The sequence below is a fragment of the Meles meles genome, chromosome 5 (assembly GCF_922984935.1).
Source record: "Meles meles chromosome 5, mMelMel3.1 paternal haplotype, whole genome shotgun sequence".
Taxonomy (NCBI): Eukaryota; Metazoa; Chordata; class Mammalia; order Carnivora; family Mustelidae; genus Meles; species Meles meles.
The window spans coordinates 95,950,790-95,964,768 of NC_060070.1; positions in this window are offsets into that span (position 1 = coordinate 95,950,790).

Genomic DNA, 13,979 nt, shown 5'->3' on the forward strand with positions numbered 1-13,979 from the left:
GAATATTACTAGGATAAGCCTCCCTGGAATTTTCTTTTTATTATGTTTTAAAACCTAATTGTCATGTCCCAAAGTATTAAGTCCAAGATACTAAGAAAAATGTTTCAAAATTTTATTTATTAAGATGTTACTTAATTTCCATTATATCATAATTATTATTTCTTAATGTAGGGCCAGGATGGCAGTTTTGGGGTCCATTCAAGTGGGTGGGTGATTGTTGGGCGGTTCTTTGGTGGATCTTCTGATTCTTTTTTTTTTTTTTTAAGATTTTATTTATTTATTTGACAGACAGAGATTATAAGTAGACAGAGAGGCAGGCAGAGAGAGAGGAAGGGAAGCAAGCTCCCTGTTGAGCAGAGAGCCTGATGCGGGGCTCAATCCCAGGACCCTGGGATCATGACCTGAGCCGAAGGCAGAGGCTTTAACCCACTGAGCCACCCAGGCGCCCCTGGATTTTCTGATTCTTGCAGCCATTCTCCTCTCATGCTGACAGAGGGTCACACTCTAATGGTAGTGATTCCAAAAAGCAGTCCTCTAGGGAAATAAATTTTGCCTTAAATCCCTAATGGAAAACTTGTTATCTCAGAATTTGAGAGTAAAAACAATTCCCACTAATGATAATTTTACCTACATGGATTTTTCCCTTTAAGTTATACCTACTAACATAGTGGATGTAATAGGGCATTACTAGCTATAATTACTCAAGAAACACTATTAGTGAAAATAGTTACATATAAGTGTTTTTTTATTTGTTTGTTCTTTGTTACCTTTGTTCTTGCTTTTGTTCATTGGTTGTTTTCAACAAATACCATGTGAGGTGTACAGGTGAAGGAATGCAGGTAAGAGTGGGATAGAATGATTTCAAAAGGCAGATGTCTGTCCCTTAAGAACTAATGAAAGGGGCAGGCATGTAAATACTAGGTCCAAATTGGCCTTTAAGACATGTCTATCTGATCTTTCCTAATACAAGGAATAGGGCCATCTTCCTTGCAGTTCTTTTCATTCCAGTTCTAGGCAGATGTCCCCCACGCTCCCTGCTCCATTCATCTCCTCCTTCTGCTATGACCCTAAATCCTGATCAGCAATTCTGATCCTACCCTTCAGATAACAGCTGGTGAGAGAAGAGGGAAAAGGAAGGGAGAGGCCCCTCCAATGCCCTTGATAATTTCTCCACTCCTTCCTTCTGAGGATGTATGGCGATCAGACCCTCCTCCAAGGCTCAGCCCTTGGTATATGGTACCTTGGGTTTTTTGTCAGTTTTCTCCAGAGTTGGAGTGAAGAGAGAGTTGATGTGCATCCGCAGTTCATGATAAGGGCTCAGTAGATGTGCGTATAAAACTGTTTCTGATTAAAGCAAAAGAAGTGATAACTCTGCCTGGGGCTTGGAACTGGTTACTCAAGCGGGGACAAAAGAGGTAGGATTACCATTAGAATAGAACAGCAGGGGACTTATAGGCAAATGAGTAAAATACAGAGAAAGAGTGTGCTATCTCAGGTAGAGGGAGGCACAGGTTCAGAGCACAGTCAGACTGCCTGTGTCTGCATCTCTCACCACCCTTCAGCAAACCTGTAAAACAGGGATAGTAACAACATCTTGCTCACAGGGTCCCTGTGAGGCTTAGATGAGAAAATATGCATGTAAATCACTTAGCACCCTGACAGCAATGGAGGAAGTAGCCTTACCTATGAGCAGTTCCTATAATTATTACGAACATGCATAGCGGTGGTCAGAATTGAGGCATGAATTTATGGTCAGGTGGGGATCTTATTGTTGGCACTAATGTGAATCTCACCTCAAAGGGGATAGGAACCCTGTGGGATTTTAGGCAGGGAAAAGAAGGGACTAGTTTGAGGGAAGTGTCGAGGGTGGATTGTTTTGCGTGGGGATAGGGTTCAAGAGTAGAGGTTGGGAGACCAATCAGGCAGCTTTATAAAGAAATGGCAGTTTACGAGGGCCTGAATTAAGTAAGGACTGGTAACAGACATGAAGATGAGAATACAGGTTTAAAATATTTTAAGTGGGAGATCTTGGCAGTTGATTGGATGGGAGGTGGAGGAACCAAGGATGACAGGGAGGCATCTGCTTAGGAAACAGTGAGGTTAGTGGTGTCTGCAAAGGGGCAGTGTGCAGGAGGGGAGAGGGATGGGGCAGGTGACAAATCATATTTGTGTTATTTGTCCACAAGACAGATGAAGAAATTTAAAATAATAGGTAAACATAATCTAAAATTATACCTGATGTGTGGGGATTAGAATTTGCAAGTTAAGCAGGTAGGAAAATTATGAACATAAAGGGATAAATTGCTGGTTTCTAAGACCTCAAGAAAATGAAGAATTTTTTTGTTCTGTGTTTGAAGGCATAATTATGGAAGTGAATGATGGAGGGAAGGAGAAAAGAACATTCCGATTAGTATCTAGAAAGTAGAATTTGACACTGACATTGTACAGAGGTCCCTGAAAGTAGAACACCTCCTGTCATTCACTGACTGTTTAACTAGGGTGTGGTCTTTTACACAGCTGGGAAAATGATGTACAAGAAAGGATTAGTATAGTTGTGGGGGGCAGAGGGAAGAGTGTAAACACTAGGAGCTTTGGGGGGAAGATCTGAAAATTAACTTCTGCTTCCATTTGAAAAATATGATTTAAAAAGTGATTCTATACGCTCTGGTTCTACATCTTTTGAGTGACACTTTGGGAGCTGGGAGACACCAGAATTGTTACCAGTATTGATAGGGAAGGAGAAAGGTAGTCCTTAGGGTAGAATGGAGAAGAAAAAGAATGAGCTCTTGAGGGTTGGCTTGAATATACCCGGCTGTTGGTGGATAATTGCCCCTTCCCCTGGGGATTCCAATGATTTGAGAAAGCTCTATGTAGTCCCCAAACACTTCTACAAATTCAATTTAAGCTTACTTTAGCTTAGAAAAAAGACATATCACATTTTGTGCTGGCGAGGCAGTGTGTAAGAAACTCTGAAACCTTGAGCAGACACAATCCTTCGTCTCCTTTAGGTCTGGTAACAGTCCTGTGCCTGCCATTGGAAGGGCCCTGCGAAACTGAATGGTGGAAATCAAAAGAGTAGCTCTCAGGTTTGAATCGGGAGAGATGTGGGAGTACGGAATAGAGTACCTTATCTAGAGTGTAAAATTCTAGATCCTTAATTTATGCTTTATTTTAAATTCACTTGCTTTTTTAGCTTGGAATTGGAATTATTAATGACTCGTTAATAAATGAATAAATAAGTGATTTTGAAATGGGGATTAAGAATATAAATGCCCTATTACCTTCAAAGGTTAGATTTCAAGAATCATAATTAAATCCAAAAATATTTTGATTCTTTTTCCAAGTAGAATGAGGGAATAGGAATATATTATACAGCAAAACCCAATTATTTAACTCTCAAGAAATGCAGTTGTTTCAAGAATCAAGCCTCATACTTATTTAGAACTGAAATGCTAGCTAGAATTTTTGTTTCATTTATGCTACCCTGGAAAAACACAGTATCATCTTTAATGATTTTTAGTAATATGATCCCCAAATCTGCCAATGGGAGTGCTTCTCCATTTAAGTTAGTGCAAATGAGGGAGGAACAAGAAGGGGGAGGGAGAAAAGAAGAGGGAAGAGGTGGAGAGTGAGTGGGGTATTGAAGGGATTGCTGATGCTTGCAGAATAAAATGTCTTAACTTCTGCTGAAATGTCAGAGGATGATTTATCTAGGGTGAGGATATATGCCATTATTGAAAAAAGGTTAGTGAAGGTAGCATGAGCTTTTGATAATAACTAATTTTGTAGAAAGCGAAGCAGGCCTGTTGCCCAGAGGGCCAAAGGATTGACTTTTCTGCACTCCATTTGTGAAAAGGAGCAAATGGCAAGAAATATAAGGGCTGTAAGGGATTTGGTAAGAAAACAGAAAGCCACCAGTCACCACTGTGACCTTGAATGATTTTTCAAAGATTTTACAACTTTCAACATTCATTAGGTTGTGGAACTCTCAGGAAGATATTCTTGAAATAATTTTATCCGAGAGATTTAAATCAGAATAAGCATTGGCTTTTAAAGTACTTTTCTTGATTGCTTTGAACCTGGTTTTCTTAACCATGCCAGAGAGATGAGATGCTATAGTCATTGTATATAGGGACCTTTCCAATTTGGTCTTAGACTATATATATATATCTATGCGCATGTGCACATACATGTACGTACACTCTCGCATGTACCGAAGGCTCTAGAAAAGGCAAACACACATTATATACATTACATGAAATATAATTTGAGAACAAAAATTATTCTAAATTATATATTTGCATTATTATTGTTTTTGCTCTAAATGCTGTATTTACTTATTCAGCTTTGAATTCTGGAAGCTTTTATTACAGTCTTGCATGTTTTGAGAGATACAAAAGAAGGGGAGGATGTGTTCTTTAAGAATTTGGAGGTTTGGCAAAGTCTTGACTTCTATTTATATTGCAAATGATTTTAACAGTAATAATTTTTATTTTTATTTATTTTTTCACTAAATCATTTTAATCCCAGATCCAGCTTTGCCATGAAAATCTCACTTACTAAAGCAACTAAACTTCAGTTTTTGCTTAAGCTAGTTTAAGTTGTCTCCTGCAATACAGTTTTGACCAAAAATTGTACTATATTTGTGGAGGAATAAATATAGATGGGGATCCATAGACATCAATAGGTTTTATTTTGATGGGATACTTTGAGAAACTGTAAAATGTCAGGACAAATTCTGGGAACTGATTTGTATATATGCCTCTGTGCCCCAGTTGAGGAGAGAAATATGGAGCTTCCACCAAGTCCTCCAGAGACAAATTCATTCATTGCTGGGTCAATGATCTCCTGTAATCTCTAGGAGTTTGAATGATTGGTTTAAGCAAAGGGAAAGTTCACAAATCTATTTTCTTTCCAGTATACAACAAAATTGGGCTGGCCGGGTGATTTGGTACACTGAGAATTGTACATTTGCTCTCAAAGACTAGAACATCAGAGAGAGTGCATTATGTAGAAGTACGGTACAGTCACAGAGTTAGCTAGGCCTGATCTCAAACTCAGGGTCTGTCATTTACCTGCTGTGTGGACATGGGCAAATCCCTTGATCTCTCAGTGTCTTCAATCGACTGTAAAATCAAGCTGTAAAATAAGGACAGCCTTACCCTGATTAGGATTTGTTATGAGTAATTTGAATAACATCTGTAAGATTCTTAGGACAGTTTTGACGCATTGATGGAAACTATTATTATCAGCACCAATAGAAGAACCATATAAGTATTCCTAGTGAGTTCTGTAGTGATAGCCGTAAACTCTTTTCTAAAGGTAATACAAATATGTTCTTCAAGATGTCTGGTCACTGTAGATATGGGAGGTGTTCAAGTTATTTGAGAAAGTGAGAAACATGACACCAAGCTTCTGTGGGAGTGTCCACTGGTATCTCTGGTACAGGGAACTGCTAATGTTAAGAATTGCCATCTTGGAAAGATGCTGGCCTGTCTGAGCCATGGTTGGGGGCAGCAGGTAGTGGTTTAGACCAAGAGAGTACAGGTTTGCTCTATTCCAATAGATGTCACCTTGGACTAAGGGAGCCAGAGTACTTCTAATGGAAGGATCAAGATATCAGCCTTTTTGTAGACACTTCACTGAGGAGAGAACACTATAATTTTCTGCTGTGTTTCTTCGTGGGAAAGAGTCAGGGTCAGAAATTCTGGGGTTTGAGCTAGTTATAGAAATTCTCAAATGGTTACCAGACCCCTAGTTTCTAGCTGGAGAGTGTATTTGAAAGCTGACTTAGGATTTTTAACCTACTAATATCTATGTATGATTTGTATATAGTGTGGTCTAAATCCTTGTTGCCCAGAGTGTAGTTTTCAGACCCAGAGCCTGAGTATTTTTGGGGGGCTGATTGGATACACAAAACTTAGGCCTAAACCCTAATCTATGGAGTCAGAATCTGCATTTTAACAAGGTGATTTGCATGTCCATTAAAGTTGAAGTCAGTGTTAAGGTTAAGACTAACAATGTGGTTATGAGTTTTTCCCCACTGTACATGGTAACAATCAGAACTTGACAGCCAATGGATAGCTGGTGTGAGAGCAGGGAACTGGGATCTTGAAAGTATCTCTGGACACTGGGGTTAGGAATCTTCTATGAGAAGGACATGCTCTAATCTGTGTTCTATCCTCAGAATAAGGGTATAATATAGCACCAGGTGTCTTGGAGGGAGAAATCTAAGACAACAGCCCTTTGTGGAATGCTGAGTACAAGGCTCCCATCTCCTCCCCAAGAAACCAGGGGAGGGGAATAAGAGGCTGTTGTGTGAGTCAGCATATTCCTCACATACAGCCGTATTAGTAGGGATTAGCTACCCAGAGCTAACTTGTTCACAGAGAAGGATATTTTTTTCTTAATACCAGGAGTTACACTTTGGTATTTTCTATTTTGAAAGAGTCATCTACTTGTAACACCCACCCTTCCCACATACACACACACCCAAATGAACAAAATCTAATTTTGTTAGAGGAAAAGAAAAGCATCTGATCCACTTGAAAAATGAGCCAAGTTTGGCAGCAAGCATGTGGGATTTATCCAAACTGCCTAGAATTATATTTGAATCTACAAATTTTGACACTCCATCCATGTAGAAGCAAAGCCATGCATGAGCCCAGACTGACAAAAAGCTTTAAAGCATTGGAAGTGAGGAATAATAGTATTAAAGCAGCAAGTCACTCTAAATACTCCCAGTGAGTGGAGAAACTGGCACCCTTCTCTAAATATAGGACCAGGCCTGGAGATTATACAAGTGCAACCAAACTAGTGTTTTGCAGGAACTTTCTGCCAGAGGAGAACTGGCAGGGCATCCATCCAAAAGATAATCCAATTCTGCAGTTGAGTCTGAACGTGGGGGCATATGTGAAGTCCTTGACTCAGGATCGGGATGAAACCAGGCACTCTCCAAAGATGATACCTCTCTGAAGGAGAAGATGGTTCAGTGTGAGAGAAAAGACCCCAGCCACCTCTTTGAGCCTTTACTTCTATTGCTATCTGAGGTAGCTGGGCATGCACCAATGAAGAGCCTGCAATGGAAGTGGGTGGGCTGGTAGCATGACAGTTCTGGAAGTCAGTAGTCAGGTTAGCCTGGGAGCCGGAAGACTTGGTAGGCACCTCAGTAAGAAGAAACTGGCTCAAAGTTGTTTGTGGCAAGACTCAAAGACCCTGAAGTGTGATGGGTTGAGTGGGAAAGGCAGAAATGAGAGGGGGAGAGTGGAGGTACAACTGAGAGAGTGGATCAGAAGGGGAATTTCCTATCTCAGGACTTGTAGGTGGACACAACCTCTTAGAAGATCTAATTAGCTAATGACGATGTGGGCACAGAGCAACAACTTCTAGGCAAACTCTACAAAACATTTGCTTGTAAAAGTTGATATAGAAAGGAGGCAGATGTGGCTTCTTTAAATTTATAAATTCATTTTTTAAAAAAGATTTTATTTATTTGACAGAGAGAGATCACAAGTAGACAGAGAGCCAGACACGGGGCGGGGTGGGGGGTGAGGGGTGGGGGAAGCTGGCTCCATGCCCAGCAGAGAGCCCAGTGAGCAGCTTGATCCCAGGACCCTGAAATCATGACCTGAGCTGAAGGCAGAGGCTTTAACTCACTGAGCCACCCAGATGCCTCTTTAAATTCATTAAATTTTTTTTTAAATTTTTAGCTCCTAAAGAAAATACCAGATATGTTAAATCACCGGTTAATCACTGTATGCACAATTTAGTTACACAAGCCTCCAACTAGAACATCTCCCGTTGGTCTCACCCTTTGGGTACTCTACATTTTCTAGGTAGTGACATCAATGCCATGGCTTGCTATTTGGAAATAATTGAATAAATCTGAAGGTTAGGGACATGTGTATTTTTGGCACTATAAGTATAAATGTGATACCGGAGTGAAGAAAGGGAGTTATAGTTTCCATATTCAATGTTGTCTTGATTTAACTTAGTGCAACTATTAATTAAAATAGTTTATCACTCAATATAAATGATTTACAAATGAGCAAAATCATTCACATCTGTCAGGCTGCTACTATTGCTGCATGTTTCCTATTATAGTGTCTTATGAGTTTTTTTCAAATTAAATTCTGTGTTTCAGAATGGTTGAAATTGCAGGGGCAGCTATATTCTCCCAGAAAATACTCTTCTGGTTCTTTTTTTCTTGTTGACCAATACAAATGAGTGGTGGTGGGAAATCATCGAGGCTTGTAAGTCTCAGGTGGCATCCATTTTGTGTTGATTCCAATTAATACAAATAGATGAAATGTGTATTCATTATAGTGGGAGCTACACAATTAAAGGTCATATAAAAGGTTAAAATTCAAGGTATCTACCGGGAAGTAAATTTCTCCAAAGGAAATAACAGCCAAAATATCATTAAGTTTAACATGTCACAAGCATTGCTCTAGTGCAAAGTCAGCAAACTACAGCCCTCATGTCAAATCTGGCCCACCACCTATTTTTGTAAATAAAGTTTTATTGGAACACAACCACTCATTTGTTTACATATTGTTTATAGTTGCTTCCCATTTTGGGGTGTTGAGAGATTGTCTTGAAGAGCCTATGATATGAAAAAACCTACTTCACAGAAAAAATCTACCCAAATCTGCTTTACTCTTTTACATGTCTTAAAAACTCCAGCGAATGTTCTTTGTTCCCTATGAGGAAACTGATGTGTAGAGAATTTTAGCAACCTGCTCAAAATCACACAGTCGGTAGAAGAGACGGGATTCCAGCTCTCTCAGACTGCCTCCAGAGCCATTTCTCTTACTGCTATAGGGGCTGACAGATTTTTTCTGTATTTAAAATTTCTCTTTCCCTCTTGCTTGCTTTAAAATCCTACTCTAGGTTTTTTATAATAATTTTACTTCCTTGCTCAATTTACAAAAGTAATGGGGAATTAAAAACCAATTTCCATTCCATTCCCTCAACCAATTCCCATTCCTTTTCCATTACATTCTTTTTTATAGAGTCGGGATGTCCCAGACCGAGTGCAAGTCATGACTATGTTTATATTATAAGGGAATAAGTGGTATGTGGGTGCGTTAAGGTGATAACAGGTGAGGATAAACTCAAGGAAACATTATTTGATGAGCATTTACTACCTAGGAAGCTATGCAAAAAAGAATGCATGCTCTTTTATGAAAAGAGGTCATGGTCTGGGGGAAAAATCAGACGAGTAAAGGATGATTGCCTTGTAGGGAGTACAGTGAGAGAGGTAGTAGAGTGAGCTATATGAGCATAGGAGGGCTCTCCTAATTCAGATTAGTGTGGGAAGGGATGAAACCTGTCCTGGAAGGGGAAAATTCTGACAGGAGTTGGTGAGAAGAAATTGCTGGATTCTGCCAAAACGTGACAGAACTTTGTGAGGAAAAGTACACTCTATGTAAAGGCATGACATATTGCAGAGGCTCTAAGAAATTGGGTAGAGATAGGGAAGGGGTTGTAAAGTCATGACATCAAGGACAATAGCTTCTTTTTTTTTTCCAGTTGACTGTGGGAAACTTGTGTTTTTAGTACATGAAAGCTGTTTTCAGAGTTCCATTTTGGACCATGTACTTTGAGGTCAATATGGTCTTTGTTCTCATCAAAACCCAGCAGTTGGAGTACCTATATCAGAGTTGCCTTGGATGCTTGTTTAAAATGTAAATCACCTGGCCCTACTCCATACCTCCCACACCAGAATCTCTATGGGGTGGTACCTATTTAAAACTGTGCGATGTGGGGCGCCTGGGTGGCTCAGTGGGTTAAGCCTCTGCCTTCAGCTCAGGTCATGATCTCAGGGTCCTGGGATCGAGCCCCGTATCGGGCTCTCTGCTTGGCAGGGAGCCTGCTTCCTCCCCTCTCTGGCTGCTGCTCTGCCTACTTGTAATCTCTCTCTCTCTCTCAATCTGTAAAAAAAGAAAAAAAAATTAAAAAAAAAAAACAAAAAAAAACTGTGCGATGTTTAGATGGAGTGGTGTTTATTTAAATTTGCATTTAAATAAACACCCCCAGGTGAATTTTATACACTCCACAGTTTGAGAAGCATTGAAAGATGGTTTTAAGAAGGAGTAGGGGTAAAATTAATCTAGCTGAGGGCTGAAGAGGGTCTGAATAGTTGTACCTGGGTTGCAAAGAGATGGATGGATTTTAGAAGTGTTTTGAAATTGAAAAATAGCAAGTGTTGCTAATTAATTGGATATGGATAATAGGTGGCAAAGGCAAAGGGAATGTCCTTCCTGATTAAAAAATTCTGACTTAAGTAATTAAAATGAGACAGAGAATATTTTTCTCCCACCTAAATTTGCACCTCCTTCTGCCTTTTCTTCCAAGTCAATTCTGATACTTGCTTAGCAGCTCACTCTTTTTCACTCTGAAAATGAGCCAGAATGTCTGGATATGAGCACTCAGTTTAATTTCCCCAAACACAAAACTATGTCCAGAGTAGTTAGTTGTATGTATATTTATTGGACTGGAGATCCAATAATTGGGTTATTGGAATAATAATAATCCAATGTTGGATTATTGGAAGTTGGAATGTCTATTTATTGGAATGGAGATCCTGATACATAATATGTTCTATTTTTTGAAGTTGTCATGCTAATGTGAAGGATGTGGAGCCTGGCAAGAAGAGCAGTTTAATTAAATTAAGGAGTCTGGTCTGTGGGCAGATTGGCCCCAAGAGAACTAGTGAAGACTTGTTTATAAACTAACATCATACTAGTTTCTTTCTTTTTTTTTTTAAGAAAATTTTGATTGATGGTTTTTATCACCCCACACTTCTATTGATCAGATACTCCAAATGAAATTCTCAAACTTCACAAATCGACATGCTGATCTGCCATAGATAATCCAGAAGTGATCTAAGAAATCTCTCCTATGTATGTGAGGAAGACACGTTCCAAGGTGTAGTTTGCTTTGGTTGTTCTGAATACCGTAAGAGAATAGCACATGTTTCCAACAAAGCTCCCAAGCAACATGCTTATTAGAAAGAACATTGCAAGAACTGGGGTCTCCTCCTGTTAATTGTGTGACCTTGGTCCAGTACAAGCAGGGTAGTGATGTTGAATAACATATGGATTCAACCCTCAAGGAACTTATTTTCTAACAGGAAAAGCAGAATCAGGGGATGGGTAGACAGTTTGGCTTCAAGGAGTAAGTAGAGTTTGAGCATAAACTTAGAGGTTAGATTAGTTGTTCAGACCCATGCAGAGGCATGCCTGGAGGATGGAGAACAGTTTGTATTAGTTGGATCAAAGAGGGTGTAGGAGAAAATTAGATTTTGCAGGTCATTAGGGAGCACATCCTAGAGGGCATCCTGGGTTAGTCTTGGGATGTTGCATTTCAGTCTAGGTGATGTGTAGAAGTAGAATGCAAGGAAATGAGTTGGGAGACTATGGAGGTGGATGGATAAGAAAAAGGGCCCAAATGAAAATAGAACGTCCAGGAAGGGAAAAGGATGATATGCATCCAGAAAGCTCAAATGTCCAGTATTAATCGCATCTTGGAGGAAGGGGAATGGAGTGCACTGAGTAGCTGTTCTTGATGATAATCCCCAATCTTTGTCCTGGTGTGTGTATGTGAGTGGGGGCGGGGGGAATGGGTATGATTAGGGTCTGAATTTAGTTTTGGAATCTGTCCACTTACCAGTGTATGTTTCTCCCTGAAACTCAATACTTTCTTCTCTACAGGAGAATGACACACTTCCTGGATATGAAAAGTGTATCTAATGTGCTCCCATATGGTCTGGCATTTACAGAGAGGTTCACTTACAAATGTTAGCTCTCTGGCCTCCCAATCCCACCCTATTTACCTTGTCAGGAGAAAGCAATTAACAAGGAATACTCAATTAATGATGCACCCTATGAATATTGAAGTCAAATATATTAGCTGAATGATCCCATTCTATGGCAGAGTCATCAACTACAGAGTGCTGGAAACTTGCGCTTCCAACGTCCTCTGATGCCCACATCAGTCTAGTCTGTAAGGGACTCATTTCCTACTGAACTGGAGCTTGAGAAAGCAGCTGGTCAGGATATGGTGCAGGTTAGAGGAGGTCGGTTTGAACCTCTACCTGGGGCAGCTTCACTCCACACTTGTAATTTGACTTATTCTCTTGCAGATGAGGTGCTGGGGGGAAGTGAGTGTAGAGTGGTGAAAAAAAAAATCTTTATAAATGAAAAAGGAATGCAAAGGCTCTTCTGTTGATAGGAAGGGTCACCAGATTAGGGAGGCAGGGTGTGGTCTTGATCATTTTAGGTCCTGATGATTTTACCACAGTATCTGATCACCTCTCTGGGGCTTTGGACCGACTCCATTTTCAGTGAGAATAGTATGGGCCTCCTATGCTCATAGTGTGCCTACTCATTATAGTTTCTGTGTAGGTTAGTGCCCTGACCCAGGTGCAGTTTTCAAAATGTGGATCCCATGTAGGCAAAAATGGTCTGATTCTTACAACTGAATTCCTTCCTCCCCTTTTTCTTCCTGCTGAAGGATCTTGGGAATGTCTCTAATTAGAGCTCTTTGGAGGATAAGAAATGAAACCAGGGTAACCTGAATCAATTTTTTGGTAAAGAGCAAAATGGAGATCTCTTATTCCTAGAACTCAGTAGGATAGCTTTTGTTTTTTGTTTCTTTTCTTCCTTTCTCTCTCTCTCTCTCTGGACTGTACATACAAACAAAATAAGAATAGTTAACTGTAAGTTCAAAGGTAATACTTAGGTAAGGAGGAAAGTCATTATGCCTGACCAGAGGAAGAGAGGAAACAGGAAATTTAGAGGATAGAAACAAATTTAAGCACCTTATAAATTTTGAGTGGATTGTAAACACAGAAGAGATGAATAAAAAGGCCTGCCAGGAGACTGTGAAATGGTCTAGTTGGGAAATGACTAATGCATGAACACAAATCTTGGTGACAGGTGGGGCAGCTATCTGTGGACTCTCTAAAGGTTAAATGAGCAATAATAAGATTTTGTTAATGTCCCAAAGTGAGCTTGAACCATTAACTGCATGATGCAAATATTCAAGTATCTTTAACTGAGCATGACTAAAAATAATGGGGTAGGTTTAAAATAATGACATTTAGAACAAGAGAGCAATTAGGGAAAATTTGTCTAAAAAGCCAAAAAAAGTGATAGTTGCTTGGTGGTTTCATTGTTATCAGTAGAGATAATTATCTTAATATAATAAATTGGGCACTTTGGCAAGCGAAACAGGTGCTAGGGCAACTCTTAGTCCCTTAGAATTCCCTGGCAGCTAGAAACTTTGGTATTCCCAAAAGACAGCTTTTGTGAAAATGAGAGATGCTCATGAGTCTGTAAGTCAAGCCTATGAATGATTGCACCAGGTCAATTGAATGTTTGACATATTCAATTCTCTGTCATCTGGGGGCTGATTATAGCACTTCTGGTAGGCATATGAGAGTAAAAATTAAGCTAGCTAGATTCCCCTTGACTACTGTCACCATAGGTGACCTCTCTGAATAGTATCAGGTACATAAATAGCTTCATCTCCAAGTAAGTGAGAGAAGCAAAGAACTTACTTTTGCTTGAGTGAATCTGTGAACCTCAGAAGATTAACCATCCTCTTAGACTTTGTGTATGTATATACATATTTTTGAAGGGATTGCTTAATAGCTTTTCAAAAATTTTATGGAATTTTTCATACATAGATGGAAGAGAAAGAATAGTATTGATCAACTATGTATCCATTTCCCCCATTTTCAATACTGATCAGTACATGGCTCATCTTGTATCACGTACACCCATATCCACTTCCTTCCCTCCCCTCTGTACTTGGAGCAACTAACACCCTGGGATTTCACCACAATTTTATGAGTATCTGATTTGTGAGAACAAAATTTCCCAAGACATGATCTATAAAATTCCTGTCCTGCATACATTAACACAGTAATTGTTCTAAGAAGTTTGTATGTTAGAACTCATTTAAGCCAG